This window comes from Odontesthes bonariensis, chromosome 20 (genome assembly GCF_027942865.1).
Source record: "Odontesthes bonariensis isolate fOdoBon6 chromosome 20, fOdoBon6.hap1, whole genome shotgun sequence".
Classification (NCBI taxonomy): domain Eukaryota; kingdom Metazoa; phylum Chordata; class Actinopteri; order Atheriniformes; family Atherinopsidae; genus Odontesthes; species Odontesthes bonariensis.
This window is the reverse complement of record NC_134525.1, coordinates 15,654,590-15,675,809: the sequence shown is the minus strand read 5'-3', so window position 1 is coordinate 15,675,809 and position 21,220 is coordinate 15,654,590. Positions and strand designations below refer to the sequence as shown.

At 39.5% G+C, this 21,220-nt stretch overlaps 1 protein-coding gene across 3 annotated transcripts in view; it reads right to left on the bottom strand.

Annotated features, from left to right (window-relative positions):
* Positions 1–21,220, bottom strand: part of cntnap2a (contactin associated protein 2a) — a 350,220-nt gene that overhangs the window by 65,593 nt on the left and 263,407 nt on the right. The window lies entirely within an intron of this gene.

Sequence of the window (21,220 nt, the reverse complement as noted above, 5' to 3'; positions counted from 1 at the left end):
AAGTTTTCAACTCAATTAATAAACAATGTATAAATATAGTCAGGCTTTAAAATATCCCCTGATGGAATTTATGGATGTCGCCCCTGTGTATATCCTGTTTATAGTGGCATTCATAAATACCACCCAGTGTGAGAGAAAACACACTGTAACTCTAATCTAACTTTTCCATTTTCTACTTATACCTCCAGCTCACGCACCTCGAGTTAACGATTTTTTTCTCGTCAAAGGACTGATCTACACAAAGTGCCCATCAGGCCATGGTATCTATGGTAATATCTGTTGGTATTCCAAGGTGTTCAAACTGTTGTAAACAACAGTTGGTGTTTACAGCAGTTTGGAAACTAAACCGGTGCCATTAAGACCATTTGTTTCTTGGAAAATAAGAAAAAACATAAACTGAAGATAAACTGTTCCCCTGCACTGTGATCCTCTACAAACATTTAAAATACACTAGAGGGAGGTTCCATCAATACATTGGAAGAGACATTTAAAATGACATAATGACTGTTGTGGCTCCCTGTGTCTGTGAAAATGAAACCAGCTCTTGGAAGGTTTTAAAGTTGAACCAGCACTGAACGAGCACTAGCATCCATCCGGCACCAGCACGTGGTCGAAAATGGGTTAAGCACAGGCGCTTTTGAGCACACCAACTGACACGTAAGCACTTATATGTTTTGCGTTGGTGTGGGTTCTTGTGTGCGTGTGTTTTAATGAGAGCATGAAGGTGAAGGATCACTGCTTTTCAATAAGAAATGTAATATTGCTTTCTTTGCCTTGGATAATGCATTCTGGCATGGGACAGTAACTAGGCATAGAGATAAGAGTAAATAAACTGTGGCTGGTAATATATCACTGCAAGAGAGAATGAAACAATATTACCTTTCCCACATTTTTTTTTTAGAAAATAAGATGCATTGCCGACATCACTTTGTCAAATTCCATCAGAGCCCATGAAATCTTTTGAGCCACATTTTTACAAAAAGGGATGGAAGTCGACTCCTAATCCAGCACAATTGCATTGAGAGGTTTTGATATACTGTATTAATACACGGTGTGGGGCTAAACTCCAGGAGGCACCAACAAATGTGCCTCTGTGTGTTTCTACTGTACCGACTGAGCATAGGTTTGTGTGTGTGATTAGTCTTGGTGACCTAAAAGTTTATAGCCCTCAGGAGGAGAATTAGCCTCATCTCTCTTCAACCCACTGTCATTGTCAATAGGATTAACAGTGCTGCCTCAAGGGATTTCACAATGCTCTTCCTTTGTGTGTACATGTATGTGTGTTGTTGTTTGTGCATTGTTGCTCTATATCCATACAAGTTACAATTTCAGTGTCACACTTAGACCATTGATCCCGTACCACAGTTAACTGTTTTGAGTTCAGAATCTCCAGAAATTGCAACCAGCCAAAGTAGTGATTGTTAAGTCATTGTCCCTGAAGCTGATCTGCAGCAACTTTAAAAATGTCCAAATTGAAAGGCAAGTGAATGTCACTGCGCTTTCTTGCTCAAGTATATCTTTGGAAGGAGGAATTGATTAAAGCATTACTGCAGACTTACATGAACAAAGCAACGCTACATTATCATGGAAATACTCATGCATCAAACATTTTAAAATGCACTGTTCTCCTTTAGTGGCAAGCAAAACCCACAGTAGAACAAAATATCTTTAAAACCCTTGTACACAACACAGGCCACAGCTCACAAGTGTATCTGTGCTAAATTTCTACTGCAAGTAGGGAAATAAATAATTATTTCTGTTTTGATAATAGTAATTAGTGATCAGTAATTATGCTTGATAATGCTGGGAGTGTGGGTAGCATTTAAAGCTGTGTTTAGAATAGTGCTTTTTGACTCTTTCTTTCCAATGCTTCCTGTGTTAGTAATAGTTTACATAAGGGCGAAGCTGAGCTTTTCCGCACGCACGCACGCATGCACGCACGCACGCACGCACGCACGCACGCACGCACGCACGCACGCACGCACGCACGCACGCACGCACGCACAGCAGCGGCCCCTGCCGAAGAAAGAGCTAGGCTTGAGGTTATAATTTACTCAAGCCGATGACACAGTGCTTGTTCCACAGGTGGAGCAAAATTTGCCAGTAAGGGAGAGAGTAGGAGTGCATTGTTAACAACATGTTGCACTAACAACCGAGACTAGTCTGTATGCCTTCAGTGAGTTACAGGCCACTCAAAATTCTGTTTGTTTTACACAGATTCAGGGAACCTTTTAGGCTAATGGCAATAGACAGATAGATATATTTTACTAATCCCACCAGGGAAATTACTGGGTCACAACAGCATAATACAAAAGGACAAAGGACAAAAGGAATGTGAAGGAAGTTCACCAATAAGAAAAAAGATAATAATATACTTCATATATATGTATAATATATATATATATATATATATATATATATATATATATATATTGTATATATAAAATGTACATATGTACAATAATAAACATATATATATATATAATATATTATATAATACATATATATTGAGGGTATATATATACCCTCAAATATTTTTATCAAATATCAACACCCACACATATACATATCTACATAAATAAAAAATATATTATAAAAAAATTACAAATTCAGTTTGAGATTAGGGTGAGTTTAGTAAAGTATGTGAAAAATACAGAAATGATTGAAGGCTCAGACTGAGACCTACACTAGCTCTCCCTTTCCTTCTGTAGAACCTGACTGCAGTTAGCACATCAGTGCAAATACAAAATAAAATCTGTGATAGTGACCGTCTTGCACCAAGTATCAAATATAAATCCTTTACCGTGCCTAGATATGTTCGACAATCCAATCACCAGCATCTTAAAAACTGTTTTCACACATGCACTTTGTCTGAAGAATAGCAGAGATTGTTACTGACTATTTTTTATTTAGTTTTTAAAAAAAAAAATTAAATTCAATATGTTTTCAGCCTGAGAGCAAAACTCCACTCACATGGGTAGTTGTCACAGGAAAATTAGGCCTAAGCTGAGGAATGTCAAGAGTGCCTACAACAGAGGAGCAGGGCCGAGACAGTTCTGTCCTTTTGTAGTTGCATTATGAGTGGGAAATGTCAAATATGAGTTTGTACGCCTTGACAGGACTGGGTTCCCACAGATCTATCACCTCAGCCTCCTCAAAGCATGGAGAGAGAGTGTTTCTGCCTCTGTGGTGAGGTCAGTGACAGAAACAAGCTGGGTATGGAGGTTCCCACTTCCACCAATCCCACTTTGCTTCTTTGTGATGGCCATCCCATACTTTCTCATAGAGCAGATGTTGCAGAGTTTAAAGTTTTGCAGATGTGTTCTGTCCCATGTCAGGACACACAAACCACATACATTATCTTGAGATCAGGCATGGTGGTGTGGCCACTGCCCAACATATTACCAGAAAACACAAGAGAACTAGTTCTGTAGGAGCAAAAACTTTGCTGGGAACAGGAGAGACAGGAGAGTCCCATTGCTTGGTGTTGCCTTGTCGTTTGTGTTCTTGCCAAGAAAGGTGACCTATAGGGACTAAAGGGAGGTGAATAGAGTGCCACATTTTGATGCTTATTCAGTGGCCCAGGTTGATGAGCCCGGGACTGGCTAGCTGGGCACTGCTTGTCTTTTTATGACACTGGATTTAACTAAGGGCTGCTGGCAGATTCTTGTGTCTCCAGAGTCTGAATAAAAAAAAGACCTTATGCACTCTGTACAGTTTGTGACACTTCTGTTGGGTTTTCTCTGTGGCCCAGCTAACCCATTCAACACATGCCTCCTACTTGGATAGCGGGATCAGTAAACTCTATATGGAGCATATGCAGTTGCTGCTGTATCAGAATTGGTGAGGCAGGATGTATTTGTTGCAAACTCTAAGAAGGATGTAAAAGGACAGTGGGGGTTACAGTATTTTGGGCACCACTTCAGCCATTGGGAGATGTGGCCTCAGGTTGAGATGGCCAGAAAAAAAGAGTGAAGATGTTCATAGGATTAACATTACTCAGTTTTGCAGACTTGACCTGAAAAAGTTCTTCAGATCTGGTCCAATAGACAGAGCAGTGCCAGATGGTGTTTGAAAGGGTGTTACTATGCTAGGTGCAGCTAGTTGTCACATCTGCAAAGAATTACTAATCTGTCTCCCATTCTCCTTATATGCACCAGTGTGCTGAGAACGGAGACTGAGACACACCAGCCACACAAACAGTTGCTGCCAGTAGACTTAACTTCTTTGAACTGCTCTACGTTCTACTGGGTAACGGGAGAGGGAATTTCTCCCACAGCCGGGGAGAAACCAGAAACAGGCTGAGTGTAGTGTGTTGATCATTTGTGTGCTGTTGGCAAACATACATGTGTGAAATTGCCAAGCTGTCTGTGCAGGGAAGAAACCCATGTAACGAGGAACTTTCAACACTGCTCAGTTCATACATGGCCTCAATCGAAAATAACCCACACTTTGTTCAAGAGGGCTGGGTTCGGATAAAGATTTCACAGTGCCTGGCTTGAACATCTGTGGTTTCACATGAAGCTCCTCTGGGTAATTTCTAGAAAATGTGAGGGGCTGCAGTGCATGTGTGAAAACATCTAAGTGGAAAAAAAACAAGAGTCACCTTGTCTTGTGTCTGACGGAAAGAAACAAAGACCCAAGTGAACAAGAAACACGCAGTGTGTGTGAGGGTAAACAACCCATAAGCCCAAAGTCATTCTCTGCCTTTCAGCCTGGCCTTTCACTTTCTCTGCTCTATCGACACTTTGCAGACACGTAGGGAGAAAATAACACAAAGCATTGTTATGCAAAAACATGCACTTGACCATTTTTCATAACTTGTTTTCTGAGATATAAGAATAGATGAAAGGAGACAAGAGGAGAGGAGCTGCTGGAGTAACAGCAGGGCATCAGGTGGAATGGGAGCTACGTACTGTGCCAGTTTAAGTCTCCTGTGCGGTTCGGTCTGCTCTGCCAAAACAAACAACTCAGGAGTGGAGAAAGAGCAGAAGAGGGTGGAGGGAGAGATGAGAGCACGACAGCATGGATGGATGAAGATGTGAAGGAGGAGAGATAGAATCATACTGGCACAGAGTTTAAATGGAGATCCACAGAGAGAAGGCACTGCCAAGATGAAGCTGAGTGGGTTGTTTTTGTGTGAGTACATCCCTGTGTTGGAGAAAAGAGCACAGAGTGTGTGTTTGCATGAACAAAAGACGTGGGTTTTTGGGTTTTAAAAGCAGGGGCACAGCAATTATCATAAGTCACAGTGGACTATGATTAGTATTTAGAGTTGTCTCTGAATCAGTCTGAACCAATTTAAAATTGCATCAGGCAGATGACTTGCTCTTCAGCATAAAAATACTAGAACAAATAATTGATCAAAAAAACAGATATTTGTACAGAGAATAAGAGTCATATGTTATTGCCATGTTACTTAGATGCTTTAAGCGCTCTCCTAAAGTTCTATGCTCTCTATTTGTCTTTTCAATTAACACTATTAGTGAGAAAAGCATGTTTTCATAAAGTTAAATATTAGGGCTGGGCGAGTTAACTCGTTATTATCACGTTAACTCGTTAATTATTTAACGCTGATGAATTATTTTATCGCGCATTAGCGCAGGTTTCATTATTTATTTTATCATTGTAAAAGTCTGTTGCTCACAGGCTTTTATTTTGTAAAAGTCTGTTGTTGTGGAACCGGAAAAGAAAGTAATTGGCGGATCCACCAAATATGGAGAAGGGCCAATTTCATTTTAAAGTTCTTCCAGACGGCGGAGTCGACAGAACTAAAGTCATCTGTAAACACTGCCAAGTTGAATTGTCTTCTCACCGTAGTAGTTCCAGTCTAAATTGTCACTTAAAGGCAAAACCCACAATTGATAGCAGCAAGTCATTCAACGAAACAGACAGTGGAGCGAGGCTTCTACATAAAAATTACATAAAGATGCTGATGTTAAAAGTGTGTTTGCACAACAAATGTTATGGAAATTTCATTCATGTGTCAGTACATTTAAAATAAAACTAAATACTAAAAGCTATACACTACTTTTGAATTCATTTTGGATTTTGCATAGTAATGCGATTAATCGTGATTAATCAGGGAAATCATGTGATTAATTAGATTAAAATTTATAGTCGTTGCTCAGCCCTATTAAATATGTTAATTTATTAAGCTGATCCTCTGCTCATGCATGCTCATTGACTTGTGGCACAGCTATTCCAATTCTCTGGTCTGGTTTATCATATGGAAATTGAAAAAAGAAAAAGAAAAAAGTAAATATAAAAAGATGTCAGAAAAAAATATAAACAATACAGTACGTCTAAAATAAAAATGACGGATCCTTTAGACTCATCTCATTCGTTCCCTTCTCTTTTGCTGTCACATTACCAAACAAAAAAGCAAAATGTTCACAAGAGAGGACAAAGCAGCCATGACAGATTGATAAGGCTTGGGGTTGTCTTTCTCCTCTCTCCTCAGGGACAGCCACACAGCAGCACTTGTTGTCATCTATTTGTTACTTAAACAGCATACAAAACATACACTCACTCACATCCACAGACACACTCACATATTTATCTCCTCTCTTATCCAGAGGGGTTAATGTCTACATCTTCATCATGTCTGCTGTGTTTTGTGGAGACTTATACTGCCTCCAGTAAAGACTGATTGAGCAGTGGATGGAAAGACAAAGACAGAAGAAGAAATGCAGCGGGAGACAGATAGGGGGGACTAAAATATAAGAATAATGACAGTAAGAGAAATGCAATAAGAAAAAAAAAAAAGAACAAAAGATTGAGAAGCGCAAAGCGAGCAATACGGAGCCTTACAGTTTCATCCTCCTACAGCCATTGATGTTTTAGTGAGCAATCTAATCTAAAATGGTGCCCAGCAAACTCATATTCAAGTTTTACCTGATGTAAAAAAAAAGCATTGTCAACTTGTCACACTTTGAATATCGCCTCCACTCAAAGTAATTTTCATGGTGGAGGGGATTCAACTTGATGCACAGGATGATAATGGCCTGAGTTTCATTCATGTGCTAATTAGCTGATAGTCTTCTCAGAAAAAACTTTATTTATTTTCTGTCAGTTCACAGAGAGAACGGAGGGAATTCAAACAATTATATTTAAGCTAGCACTTTGTGCTAATGGGCAGAAAAAATACTTCCTTTCAAATTCAAATTTCTACATGTCAGTGGTATCACAGCTTTTCCCTCTGAAAGACTGAAACAAGTGGCATCTGTAGCAAATGCAATAGCACAAGGTTGAGTAAAACTTCCCTTAAGGCCGAAAGTTATAGTTCAGGTTTTTCTATGTGGGGCTGTGTGACGTACTTATGAGTCGTCAGTACCTTACCTGCAGTAGGCAGCGATCAGAGTGCTCTCTGTTTGGAGACGCAGGGATAAATTCTAATGGGGGAGCCAAGCCAACCGCTACCCAGAGCAGGGATAAAGAAGAAGAAATTCTACACCATCTAAAACAACTCAAACTTAAAATATTTAATTGTCAGTGAATGCTACATCGCATCGGACCACTGTTCATGTTATCACTATTTTCTCAAAGGAACAATGTCCATGTTGCTATGCATCACTGTGTGCACTGCAGCTGCCCATTGCATCTTGCCACCGATCAGCTTCAACTCCACCGGTCAAATCCCAAAACAACAACTATGAGACAGTGTCAATGAGTGACAAAAGCGTAAACGATGACATGCCTTTTTATGAGGAGATGAGAGGATACCTGTATGAGCCAGAATATAAGGAAGAAGAACTACCGATAAAAAATGTGAAACAGGGAGAGGGAGACAATGATCCAGAGAAAACCAAAGCTACTTAAAAATAAGCACTGCAAATGCCGAATTGTCTCAATGCAGACGGTAGAGTAATGACGAGCAGTAAGTTTTGGAGTCCTATGTCAGTCAAAGGAATGCGGTGAAATCTATAAATCTTAGCAGAAGTAATGCCCAGGAGGACGATAACAAGTCTGATACAACTTCTGGTGGACTGATCAGCAGCAGGGTACGCTAAGCAGCCTCAGTGCGCTCAGTGATGCGGAGCAACACAGACATTTTATTAGCTGAGAATATAGTGACAGAGTAACCAACGGTCCAATACAATAGAGACACACTGTGAAATAATCTGCAATGTAGTGTTTGCTGAACTGCAATGAATTTTGAGTTTTAAGTTTAAGTTCTTTTAGATGGCGAAAAATCCGCTCTCCTTTCTTCCTGCCATCAGTAACATTTTTAACAGTAACAGTTTCTCCAGACAGAGTGTGCTCTGACTGCTGCCTACTGCAGATGAGGAGGAATGGTTGGACATGGCAGAAGAGCAGAACTTGTCTTCATTTGACTGTCATTTGAATGTGTTTCTAATGTTAAAAATAATGTTATTTGCTGGTGCTATTTTGAAGCCATTTGCCAAAGTTGTAATCACAGATTCGGAGAAGGTAGCAGCTCACAGACAGTGCTTGTATCCATTACACTTATATTATCTGTTACAAGTGCTTGCACCTAACACAACAAATACCCAGGCCTTAGTTGATGTCAAACGATGTCTCTCCTGATATTCAGCTCATTAACTTAAAGGTCAGTGGATACGAAATTCCACATGACATGCTCAGTCACTCATATCCCCAGTGACAGAATGGCTTTTTAAAAAGGCAGACAGAGTTGAAATACAACTATGGCATTCTAAACCCCAGGATTAGAAGTTCTTTTTAGTTTTCGGCTTTTTGGAGTCATTACATCTAAAAGAGTGGTCATTCATTGTCTGCTCTCCTCTGACAGATGTCTCTCAGAAAACTTATGCAAGGTATTACAAAGTCATGGGTGCTTACATGCATGAATGAGAACGTAATGCTATTCTGCACCGATCTTTAAGGGTTGTTAATGTGAATCAATACCATTCTTCTTCTTAATCTAACAAGTGCAACTACTGTATTAATAAGGAAAAGGTAAAGGCAAGTCTTAGACGCAATGCCAAAGCCTTACATTTGGTGAAAAACGTCTATCTAAAGACAACAAAAAAGCGCATTCCCATACACACATAAATGTCCGCGTTCTTGTTCTTGAGGGGTCTAGACAAAGTTAACACACACACACACACACACACACACACACACACGCACACACACACACACACACATACACACATTTTCAATCTTGTTGAAGCCTCACACAAAGCCATGGATCAATTCCTTTGTGTCGGGGTGCCGTTGCTTTTTGTTCTTTGTTGTTCTTGTTTGCTTGCGTTTCTGTTTGTTGTGAGACCCTGATGTCTCCACTCTCCACAGCCTGGTCCCTGTTAGCCTCCTGTCCTCTTAACATCTCTGGTTTTGCGGAGAGGCAGCAGGGGGGCACATTAGCTATGCCCCAGGATGTCTCTCGAGAACTACAGATAATGCAGTGTGAGTTTGTGTGAGTAAAAGAGAGACTATTGTGCACCTCTTTCTTTGTTCTCCTTCGTTGTTCCTCTATAGAAGCCCATGTTTGTCTGCATATTCTGCTCTCTACTCCTTTCATTACATCTAAATGACTTTGCCTGTGTCCCCTGTCACTTTCTTTTATCTCAATACGTTAGTTTGAGAACCTCTTATACATCCAAGCCCTTAGCTACCCCCCATCTCTACGGCTCCAACATATCTGGACCTCTCTGCTTCATGCTCCCTGTCTTCCTCTTGCCATTTCATATCTCCCTGTCTCAGAGGTTTCCTCTTATCTCGACCTAATATGTCCTTCTACCTTCTTTTTGCACTGCTGGATCTCTTGCTTTACCAGGCTGCTCTATTCCTTCTCTCATATCTGCCTTGCACATATTTTTGCAAGTTAGATATCAGTTGGTCATAGTGACCGGTCTCTCTCTCCATGCTCCACATCTGCCCATCTATCTCATGTCTCCATGACTCTTTCCTGCAATCTAATCTCTTTATGTTCTAATCAGTCCTGCTAAAATCTGCCCTTTAAGCCATACTAATTGTAAACTCACCTGATCCTGATCTGGAGTTGTAATTGAAACACACACTGCCTTCCATGTCTATCTCTTATGGATTAAATCTGCAAAGGGTTACAATGCATACCAAAATAATAAATGGTCTTGGTCTGTGAATCTTTGTAATTCTTAATTCTTGGTTGGGTAAGAGTGGGTGAAATAGGGATCTGAATCTTTCAAGGTGACTTTCAAGGTGTCCTATCATTTCTGACAACTATTATGTGCCAGTGCTAGGAAGAGTAGGCATTATTTTTTCTTATGTGTAACTTGCTTGCTTTAATGACTTTCTTCATCATCAATGATAGTATGTGATTATCTAATTATCACCATCTGTGGGACTAGGGTATGACCTATAAAAGATACCAGAGCCTGTGTTGTGTGAGGGACTAATCTCAAAGAAGGCCTAAAGCTGAAAGGTTGATTAATGAAACAACAATTATAAGGAGCTCAAGTTTTAAGCTCATAAGGAACATTTTTCTTTTAATCTACTTCCATTGATCAGTACCTCACTACAATTCTTGGTCTGCTATCCTTTTCTTTATCTTTTGACTTGTTCATATTGCCAGTGAATTTAATACTTTGACAAACCCAGTTTTTAGAAAAGCTGGGAAGTCTTCTAAAATATAACAAAAAATTTAATAAATCTACTAAACAGACATAATTACAATGACATTATGTTCAGCATCTTCATTATTTAACTTCATTGTATTAAAAAAACAAAAACACATCTAAAGTTTTATGCTAGAAACGAACTGAATAAAAGTTGTGAGAGAGCCAACAAAAGAAAGAAAACTTTAAGTCATATGTAAATACCACCATTCTGGAAGAATCTACCATCATCAGATTAACTGGTGGAAGGTGAGGGAGTCAGCATTGGGTATAAAAGTAGCATCCGCCAATGAAAGTCTCTCAAAGCAGGGATGGGTTGTGGCTTTTCACTTTGTGCCCAACTCCACCAGAGAGCCACCAGGCTGTTACAAATATATTTCTTTCAACATCTACAGTGCACAATTCTGTGAAAAAATTCAGGGAATATCTCAGTGTGTAAAGGCCAAGGTTGTTACTGTAGGATGTGCATTCCGTTCGATTTATCAGGCCACACTTCATGAAAAACAGTTATACCAGTATGATCAATATAGCCACGTGGACTCAGGAGAACCTTGGGAAAAAAAAAATCACTGAACACAGTCTATTGCTGCATTCAGAAATGGAATCTGAAACTGTATTACACACTGAGGAAGCCATTAATCAACTCAAAGTTTTCTGGGTATGAGTTACTGTCAGATGGACACATTTCACATTTCACATTTCACGGGGAAAATGGCAGTCACTTGCCAAAGATGAGAAACAGAAAAAACTGAAAAGCAACATACAGAAAAGAGAATGAAGCATCAACTGTCATTAGTATGCAAACTTATTTTTCATAAATGCTCTGGATTATTAACTTATTCACACATAGTATTTTTATTCAGTGATTTTTTTTCTCCATCTGGGAGATTTCAGCAGAAAGTCAGGATTAAATGTTGAAGACATCTGCATTCTCATATGCAGGCTCTTAGAAACATTTCTAAAAAAGTTCAGGGCTCCATGTATGAAAATGTGGAAAAAAAGTGAGATGGCAGAGGGCAATCTGGAGTGCTTAACTGAAAGCAACAGGCAAAATTTTCCATGATCATCTCCTATGGCTATAAATGCCTTAAAAAAGGGAGAAATAAAACCAAAAGCTGACTCTGGCTGCCAGTTTGGTGCAGCTGAGATTGTGGTGTTCAAGTGAGATATCCAATAGTTCTGAAAGTCATGCAGAAACTTTGAAGGGAAACAGTGTAAATTTGCTGCTGCCTGCAGTTCAAGCAGTGCAAGCTGAGACATCTCTGTTGTCTACATCAAAACACACAGCAGACACACCGAAAAAGGATAATGAGTTATTTCAACAGGCTTCATCTAATGGGATCCACCTCCCTGACAGTTCAGAGGACAACTCTCCCTCATGCACCCACTTTTCAGCACATTGTATTGCTCTAGTTAGTACATTCACTCTGCATACACCCCATCTACTACTTTTCATGGGTCATCACTGAAACTATTATCCATTGAATGAAAAACATCTTGGAAAGAGTAGAGAGATGGAGTAAGGATAAATTCATATCAATAGTTGTGCCTCTAATTGGCTTGTCTGCTTGATAAAGGCACAATAACCAGCTTCCCCAACTTTCTCCGCAGTAGGGCAAGCACGTGCACACACATTCCCTGCAGCAGTTGTAGCTGACGAAAGTGCAAGTTGAAGACTATAAACAGCTATAATCATCATTACCGCAGGGTAATCTCAATCAGTATTTGTGCATGTGTCTGTTCCATTGTGACTATAAGTCACATTTAGTGCCGTGTCCCCTCAGGTCAAGGCCGATGGACAGATGTGCCACAAAGAAAATGGCCTCTGCCAAAACAGTCATTTTTCACTCCGCTTTTTAGCGCACACCATCCATCTCCCCGCATATCCGTCAGGCTTGTCATATGGATGGGGATACAGTGCACAACACTCATAATTACCGAGGAGGATGAACGGGGCATAAACAACTGTGTGGCTGTGGCGAGGGCAGAGATGGGGAAGAGAGAAAGAGAGAGGCAGAGAGAAAGTAAATCAGAGAGAAAGTAGTTGGAAGAGTGTAAAAAGCTGTGATGTCAGACAAAGCTTTTGATTAGATTCGGGTTTTTGACAGGTATATTTGGCAGATACAGTCATGAACACCTCCCCCCTCTTCAGCAGGTAATATTTTCTAAGACGAAGAACAAATTTTGAAATATTCATCAAGACTCACAAGAAGATGAACATTCAGCTGCGGCTTTTACCTGGTAAACACAAACTAAAGAGGGTTAGGATTATGAAAACTAGAAAAATGAACCCCATTTATCAGCATTGAGTAAAACTAAAACCTGGCAACTAGCTGGTGTAAGCTTTTTTATTTTTTGACTTTTTATTTTCTTAAGTAAGACTGTACTTCAGTCACAACTGCTAAGTCTCAGTAAGTCCACATCACACTGTCAGGAAAATTGATGACTGGTAAACTATTCATCAAACTTCACATCACAGTTCAACGGGGAGCATATTTTCTAAAATGACTGCATTTGTGTGCTCTCATAGTTATGGTGCTAGCATGTATATTTTCACAATAAGTCAAAATGACAAAAACAGAAAACATCTCTCTTGTGTCGATCAATTTTCAAAGAAGCTCTTGATGGATTTTGTATTACTCATAAAGGGGATGTGCATCCTCAAGACAATTGGTCGCTATGTCCATCATAGCAACACTTTGCTGTTAGAGGCGTGATGGATTTCAGGGTTTTATGATTAAAGGCATTTTATTTTTTCCACGTTTAAGGTCCAGCTGTGCTTCAACCCCAAAGAAATGCTACTTCATTTCCATTGTCTCTTACATCTATCTCTCAAGTGGCATAATCAAACAATGTACCAATAAAGTTACATGTGGGGAAAAAACATATTCAAGTGAAGAAAGAAGGCTTGGAAAGTGAGATGGAGAAAAACATGTTGTCAACAATCATCAAGGGTTGATTTCTGCCTGTGTTTGTGTCCCTCTTCCTGTCACTTTATTTGTGTGAATACTTATTTAAACACTTGGCAGAGAATGGAGGTTTAGCCTTGCTTTTTGCATATCCTTGATGATATATGACTCACTGAAAATCACTGACACTACAATATCAAAATATTCTGGCCTTGCAAGTCTGAAGTATCCAGCATAGTTCTGCTGGTTGATGGCACGGCACATTATACTTGGAGGATTTCATCATTGCATCAACCTTGAAAATTTCTCTCAAGTATTTATTACAAACAAAGACTAAGAGCCACAGCTTTGTGAAAAGAAAGTTGGGTGGTTTTTGACAGCATAGACATTTCAGTGGTATACAACGTGTCTTTCAAAGGAGAACAAAGAATAACCCTTGACCTTCCCTTCTCATCCAGCCCGCTACATTTTTCTGCTCTGCTTTATTCCTACCCTGCCCTTTGTTTGCAGTCGATTCACAGGTGAAGAGTCTGACCTCAGCAGGCCAGCCACTAAACCACTGGATTTTCCCTGAGCACACGTAGACCTGGCGACCTTCTTTATCTTACTCTGGCTCTCTTACACACTCAATCTCTGTTTTCAGCTTTGTCTCCTTTCAGCTGCTGTCTCTTTCCTCCCCTTTGGTATTCCCCTCTCCCCATCTCTCCATTCTCTCTTTTCTTCACTGTCCCGCTGTCTCCATCTTAGCTTGAGTTATTGATTTCTGTAAAGGTTGACTGCAGCTGCCGCTGAGTCTACCGCTTTTTACCTTTTTTTTTTTATTTCACATTCTGCTTCTGTCTTTGGCTCTATATCTTTCATACTCTTTTCCCCTTGTTATCATCTCACTCTGGGAGTCACAATGTAAGGCAGACATTTTGAAATACTGTATGTCTACATTTGTATGTCTGGTCCTCTACCTGTTACAAAGAGGAATAAGCATATGGTGTGTTTTACCACCATATCTTATAGTATGTAAATTCAAATTTAAGTCAAAAAAGCCAAATGAAACAATGTAATCTTCCCAAAGTTTATAATCTTCATCACATATCATTTTGAATGATGTCTAAAGGGATAGAAGGAGGTCCTAGGCCTCATATTTAACCTAGGATACTCTTGTAAAGTCACGAAGATTAATTTATTGTGACAATGACTTGATAAAGATTTATATGAACCACATATACGACCTGATATACAAGCACTTGTATGTTTTATGTCAGTGTGAAGACAAGTTCTGATGAACACAGTAACTCAGATTCAGAATCCTTTTCGGTGCTTTCCTATAGATTTTGGGAGACTTTGGTGCATAAATCTGCATATTGATGAAGACAATAGCGATACTACTTAAACTGCTGTAAAGACATCCATTTGCAAATTAAATCTCACCATGAACATTTAATAATGTGTTGATGGGCATACAAAATGAATGAGCGATGGTTAATATGATTACGTTTAACACATCCTCATGATTTAGTCTGGACATTGGGCAGCAGAATCGCCTTTTGTTTAAGGTAAAGCATGCCTTCACATTCAGTTTTTCTTTGCAGTAGTACCTGTAAATCAAGAGCTTCGTGAAGGCTATAATTTAAGCTAGTGTTATCATGACTTTACAGGAAAACAGGCATTCACTTTTTAAACAATGTTGAAATACCATAAAACTTAAAAGAGAATAAACATTACTTTTCCTTCAAATAACTCATTAGCTGCAGAAAATTGAACTAATCAAATATATATTTAAAAAAAAATAATAATACATCATTGTATCATGTATTATAAAGCTATTAAAATATTAGTCATGTTGAATAAAACACAAAGCATTTTTCAACAAAGTACTTGGCAGTTGCATTTGAAAAAAGTGAAGGATTATTTTTAGCAGAGTATTGAGCATTGCTCACCTGCCCATCATTCTCTAATAACCTATTCATGATGTCCTGGTAAACATGTTGACCATTTTTGTAATGAGGACACGGCTGACAGGTGAGGCTGCACCTGCTCTAGGAAGCTCATTACAAAGTCTTAATGATGTGCCATGTTCCATAATTAAATAACTTTTCGACTATCTGCCCACTCTCCTCGTCTGCTGTGTTAGCTCGGGGAAGGGCATGTGCTTTGGTTCGGTTTGACAGCCTGGCTTTACAGTGTCAAACAGATCTGTGGAGAACTCATTGGTACTGCCAGAAGAAGCTTCCTTTACACGAGAAAAGAAACAGGTTGACAATGACATTTGGGAAGAAGACAATTAAGCTGGGTGAAAGTTTGAAAACTTAGCTTAGTCTGAAAGTGAGTAATAAGCATGCATATTTTCATTTTATTTCTTTTTTAATGAGCTATATTTTCCCTTACAGCTTCTGTAACCGACTCGCCTGGGACCAGCTTCAATAAATCCAGCAGCTTTGGATCTGCATCTGTGTGTGACTCCTTACAGCAAACTGCCAACTTATCATTAGGCAAGTGTTATTAAGAAATTTGGTTTATTTTGTTGTCTATGTGCATGAAAGTGCGTCAGCACTGATAATAGGTGCTACAACAGGTGCAGAGAGTCTGTGTCAACTTGTGAAAGAATATGACAGGCACTAAGCCAATAAATGGTATCTAATGCATTTTAATTTGAACAGGACGCAGCAAGTCAACAGCTCTAGGGATAAGATGCAATTTAGAAGTTTGGTCAGCATTACTCATTAAGGAAGTCAGCTTGTAAATGAGTCAGGAATAAACCCTAACCATATATAAAAAACACGTGAATAATTTACAACCTAATTTAACCATCGGGATGATGTTTGTCTAACTTTGGATATGAACCCAATCCAGCTCAGGTCAAAGCTTCAACGGTATCTCCTCGTATCCTGTGAGCAGAGTATAATTTCAATCAATTGTCCTTTCAGCAAGTGACTGTTATGAGCTGATTGTTTGAATCTCAAACCATACAACCCTTCTGGGAGTCAAATTTACTAGAGAGATCAAGAGTCTGCTGTCTTCATTTTTCAGAAAAGGGTTTCACCAGTTTGACCGTTTAACAGTTTGCCACAAACTAATTATAAGGTGACAATGTTCCAACCATTTATCTGAGAGACACAGCGAGTAAGCAAGTATGTTTGAGGAGTCAGTTTGGACTCTGATAGGTCCATTTATTTTTGTGTTTTTCTCTCATGACACCTTACACCCTGCTGCAGCTGCTGGGAGTCTTATGTCTCTACGGTTGAAGCACCAGGGAGCGTCCCACCAAAACAGACAGCCATGATCACACCATAATAAACTAACGGTAATAAAATATTAAGGGCTGCTACCCCACACTCACCAAGCACCAAAATCGTGGGCTTTTTACCAAACAGGCAACAGCCACTGCCAGAGCTCCAGGGTCTGGCTGAGCCGTTCTGGCTGACCTCGACACAGATTAGAGTCTTCTACTGGGAGAGACAGTGACTTCTCTCAAATCCGTTGAATTCGACCCAAAAAAACTCCCATCTGGGTTCACCACTAAAGATATTAAGAACACTAATACTATTCCAGCCATTTATCTGAGAGACACTGTAGGTATGAGAGGGCATGTTCTCTCTCCACCCCACTCTTGTTTGCAATTCAAGCCGCCAGGGTAAAAGCCATGAGCAGCACCGCCAGCAGCTGGCTGCAAACAGATTATACTTCCTGCCATTTCCCTGTGAAAGCACACAACGTATGTAGCCCACTGCTCAACAAGCCTAAGGAGAAGCAGGCTTTTACCAGGGACATGGCAGCACACCGTGTCAGACATCTTACACAGTGGCTTCTCGAGCAGATGAGTCCTGGCTAAACTGTCTCTTTTTCCTGGGCAGAAAGTCACACTTCTGCACCTGTAACGGGTCGTGGCTTAAACTGAAGGAAGAACAAGTGGTGAAAAACACAGGATTCTGTTGCCAAGTCAGTGAGAATTAGCAGACCAGATCATTATTTTAGTGCTTTTCGTCCTTTACAATATGGGTGTTGCAGAGCGAGTTTTGCAGAGTCAAGGGAGACTATGAGGTCATGCTGAGAGGCTGAGTGTAGCAGGGTTTGGGTGGAGCACATAAGCATATTCATAGAGCCCTACTCAGTGAATGAGATATACGTTGGTCCTTCCACATGAAATATTAAGACCATGAGAGGTTTCTTTATGACAAAAACTTAAAACTACAAAATTGTCAGGAAAACAGATGACTTGTTAGGTGAAAAGGAGTTGCTGGAGCACATTATTATAAATAAACTCTCCTAACTAAGTAGAATTGGCCAAATAAAAGGTTAAAGTGAAAATGAAGTCTTTTAGATGGAAGTAAACTCTAAGAAATGCTTAATGTGACTGAAAAAAAACATTTTTGATAGATTAATAGTTAAGCCACCAGAAACCCATTAACCTTCAGTGCCATATTATTCCAGTGTGCAGTGTTGAAAAACCTGGTCATAGTTTTCTTAAGCATATGACATGTCGCTGTTGTTCATTTGTTTTGAAGTTGCATTTTTCCTCTCGGTGCTGAAGTTTCCTTATGTTGGAGTGATATTAATTGTGAGGCACAACTGAGTTCACAGTCCCAAAATGTAATTGTTCACGTTCAATTCTCCCTATTTTATGACCTCCTATGAATAAGCTTTGAAATTGAAATATAAAACAGGTTTCTAGAACTGTCTGCTTTCACCTTTGTAATATTGCCACAATTAGGAACATCCTGTCTCAGAGTGATGCAGAAAAACTGGTCCATGGATTTGTCACATCAAGATTGGACAACGGCAATTCTTTATTTTTGGGCTGTCCCAAAAAATTTGCTGAAAAGCCTCAGGCTGATCCAAATGCTGCAGCCAGAGTTCTGATGAGAAACAGCAGGAGAGATCATATTTCTCCAGTTTTAGCTTCTCTTCATTGGCTCCCGAATAAATTCAGAATAGAATTTAAAATTCTTCACCTCACATATAAAGCTCTTAATGACCAAGCTCCATCATTGTTAGATATTTTCCAAACAGAGCACTTCGCTCTCAGACTGCATTCTTATTTGTGATCAGATCATAAAAGTAGAATGGGAGGCAGAACCTTCAGTTATCATGCCCCTCTCTTTTGGAACCAGCTGCCGGTACATGTCCGGGAAGCAGACACCCTCTTTAACTGTAAGATTAGGCTTATAGCTTTCCTTTTTGATAAAGCTTATAGTTAGGGATGGCTCAGGTGACCCTGAAACGTCCCATAGTTAAGCTGTTATAAGCCTTGACTGCTGGGGGACTTCCCATGATGCACCTCTACTCACTCTGCTCTTTTTACTCTCCATGTACATATGATATTATTGTTGTCACTAACTTGCTTTTCTTTTTCTCAGCTGGTATCCCTGGCCTGGTGTTACGGTATTTGTTGCCCTCTCTTTCCTGTCCTCTCAACCTCCAGCCAATCAAGCAGATGGCCGCCCTCCCTGAGTCTGGTTCTGATGGAGGTTTCTTCCTGTTAAAAGGGAGTTTCTTTCTTTCCACCGTTACCTTGTGTGTGCTCAGGATGGGATATTGAATTGGAGCAATCTATTGGTTTCCTTAGAAAAGCAAATTTATTATTATTTTTTTTAATAATTGATGAATATAATGAATTGGAAAAATTTGGCATTTAATTAATTTGATTTGATTATGGTCATATTTCAATGAAGTGGACTCTAATTGGCTTTGAATTGGACAGTTTTTATTAGACATTACAGATGTTGTCCTCTGGCTTCCTGTAGTGCAAAATCATCTGTTATATTATTGAGACTGCAGGCAGGCCTCACTCTTTTTTATCATTCTGCTTTGGTACACCTTTTTTGGTCAGTTTCTGTGGTGCTGGCTACTTTGGGAGTGCTACACATCTATAGCGACTCACGTCTGTAATAGTCATAAAGTTGCACCTGTTGTATATGTGGTACTTGTGCATGTGATAAGGGGTGCGGCTTCTGCCAGAGTGCAACTCTGACAAGTTCACTGTCGACAAGCATGTCATTCAGTGCTGCGAGAGAGAGAGCAGCACTCACTTCATATTTATTCGTTTAAAACTTCCTTGTTAATTCGAAAACTCACATTATATAATAATGTCCCTCATTAACACGATCATTTTAATATGTTTATATACAACACTGGCTGAGAACATTACTCTCACAATTCATTACTCTTAATTGGCTGCATTCAAAACAGAAATTACATTGTGGGAGACAATGCTCCATGATACATTTACTCAATAATACAATTAATACTTGAGAATACAAATAACAATTTATATGCTATGCACATACAGATTCTATGTAATGTCAGCCAGAAAGGTTATTTGACTTTGTACAGGATTTCTTCAGATGTTTCAAAGGCAATGGACACTTATGCTGTACTCTTTAGTATTTACATATATCATCTGAGAGGCCTTATTCTATTTTATTTTTAATAATGTTTTTGGGCTTTTGTGCCTTTAATGGATAGGAAAGTTCACAGAAATAGAAAGCAGGGGGCAGAGAGAGGGGGAACGACATGCAGCACGGGCCGTCTGATGCGGGACTTGAACCGCCAGCTGCAGCGAGGACTGTAGCCTCTTGTACATACCATATTAGTCCAGTGCTCAGGTCTCTGCACTGGCTTCCTGTCGCTCAGAGAATAGACTTTAAAACAGCTCTGCTTGTGTACAGGTCTCTTCATGGTCATGGTCAATCTCTGACATGTTAGAGCCATATGAACCAACTCGGGCTCTGAGAACCTCAGGGAGGGGTCTCCTGCTGGTGCCCAGAGTCAGGACTAAACAAGGCGAGGCTGCGTTTCAGTTTTATGCTCCTAAAATCTGGTCTTCCAGAAGATGTGAGACAGGCCTCAACTCTGACAATGTTTAAATCCAGGCTGAAAACAGTTCTATTTAGCTGTGCATATGACACCTGAAAGTATTTTATCTGCACTCTTCACTTTTAAATTAATTAATTAATTTTTTTTTTTATGTTTTTTTTTTTTATGATTTTATTGCCTTCTTGTGATTTTATGCAGCTGTAAAGCACTTTGAATTACCTTTGTTACGAATTGTGCTCTACAAATAAAATTGCCTTGCCATGCCTTGCCTTACATGGGGCATCTACTTAACCCACTACACCACAGACCACCCCAGCCTTTTTTATTCGGTAAAATAGCCCAGGTTTATTTTACAAGCTCATTATTGATATGAAAACAAAATTAAATAAATTAAAATGAATTAAATCCACTGACTCTGTTTTTTAAGCATTTTTTTCTAAAATTAATAGCTTAATTTTAAATAGCTAAATAAAGACAGATGCCAGTGTATTAAGTTTGGCTTACAAAATGCATCAGCCAAACATTTAGCTTATTTTCTATGTAGGAAAAAACAGTACTGGACAGTTTTTACTGCTGTGGTGATGGCAGTATAAACAGAGTCATTTGTCTATAATTGTAAATCTCATTACAGTATGAAAGCAAAAAGTGTTACTTTTGTAAGCTTATAGCAAATTTGATATAAACTTGGAGTAGCAGGGGTACTGTCTGTAGCATATCAAGGCTTCCTATGTGAGCTGTGTGTGTGTTTGTGTAGGAGAGAGAAATGCTGTGCCAGTTAATGAGGACCAGAACGATTGAGTCAAGGATCGCTTGTCTTGCCTCACTGTAAATGATGAATACTCCTCAATCATTTTGAGACAGGCCTTCATCATTTGTTGGAGCTGTTGGACAGTTAGCAGGGCTCACTGTAGATATCTA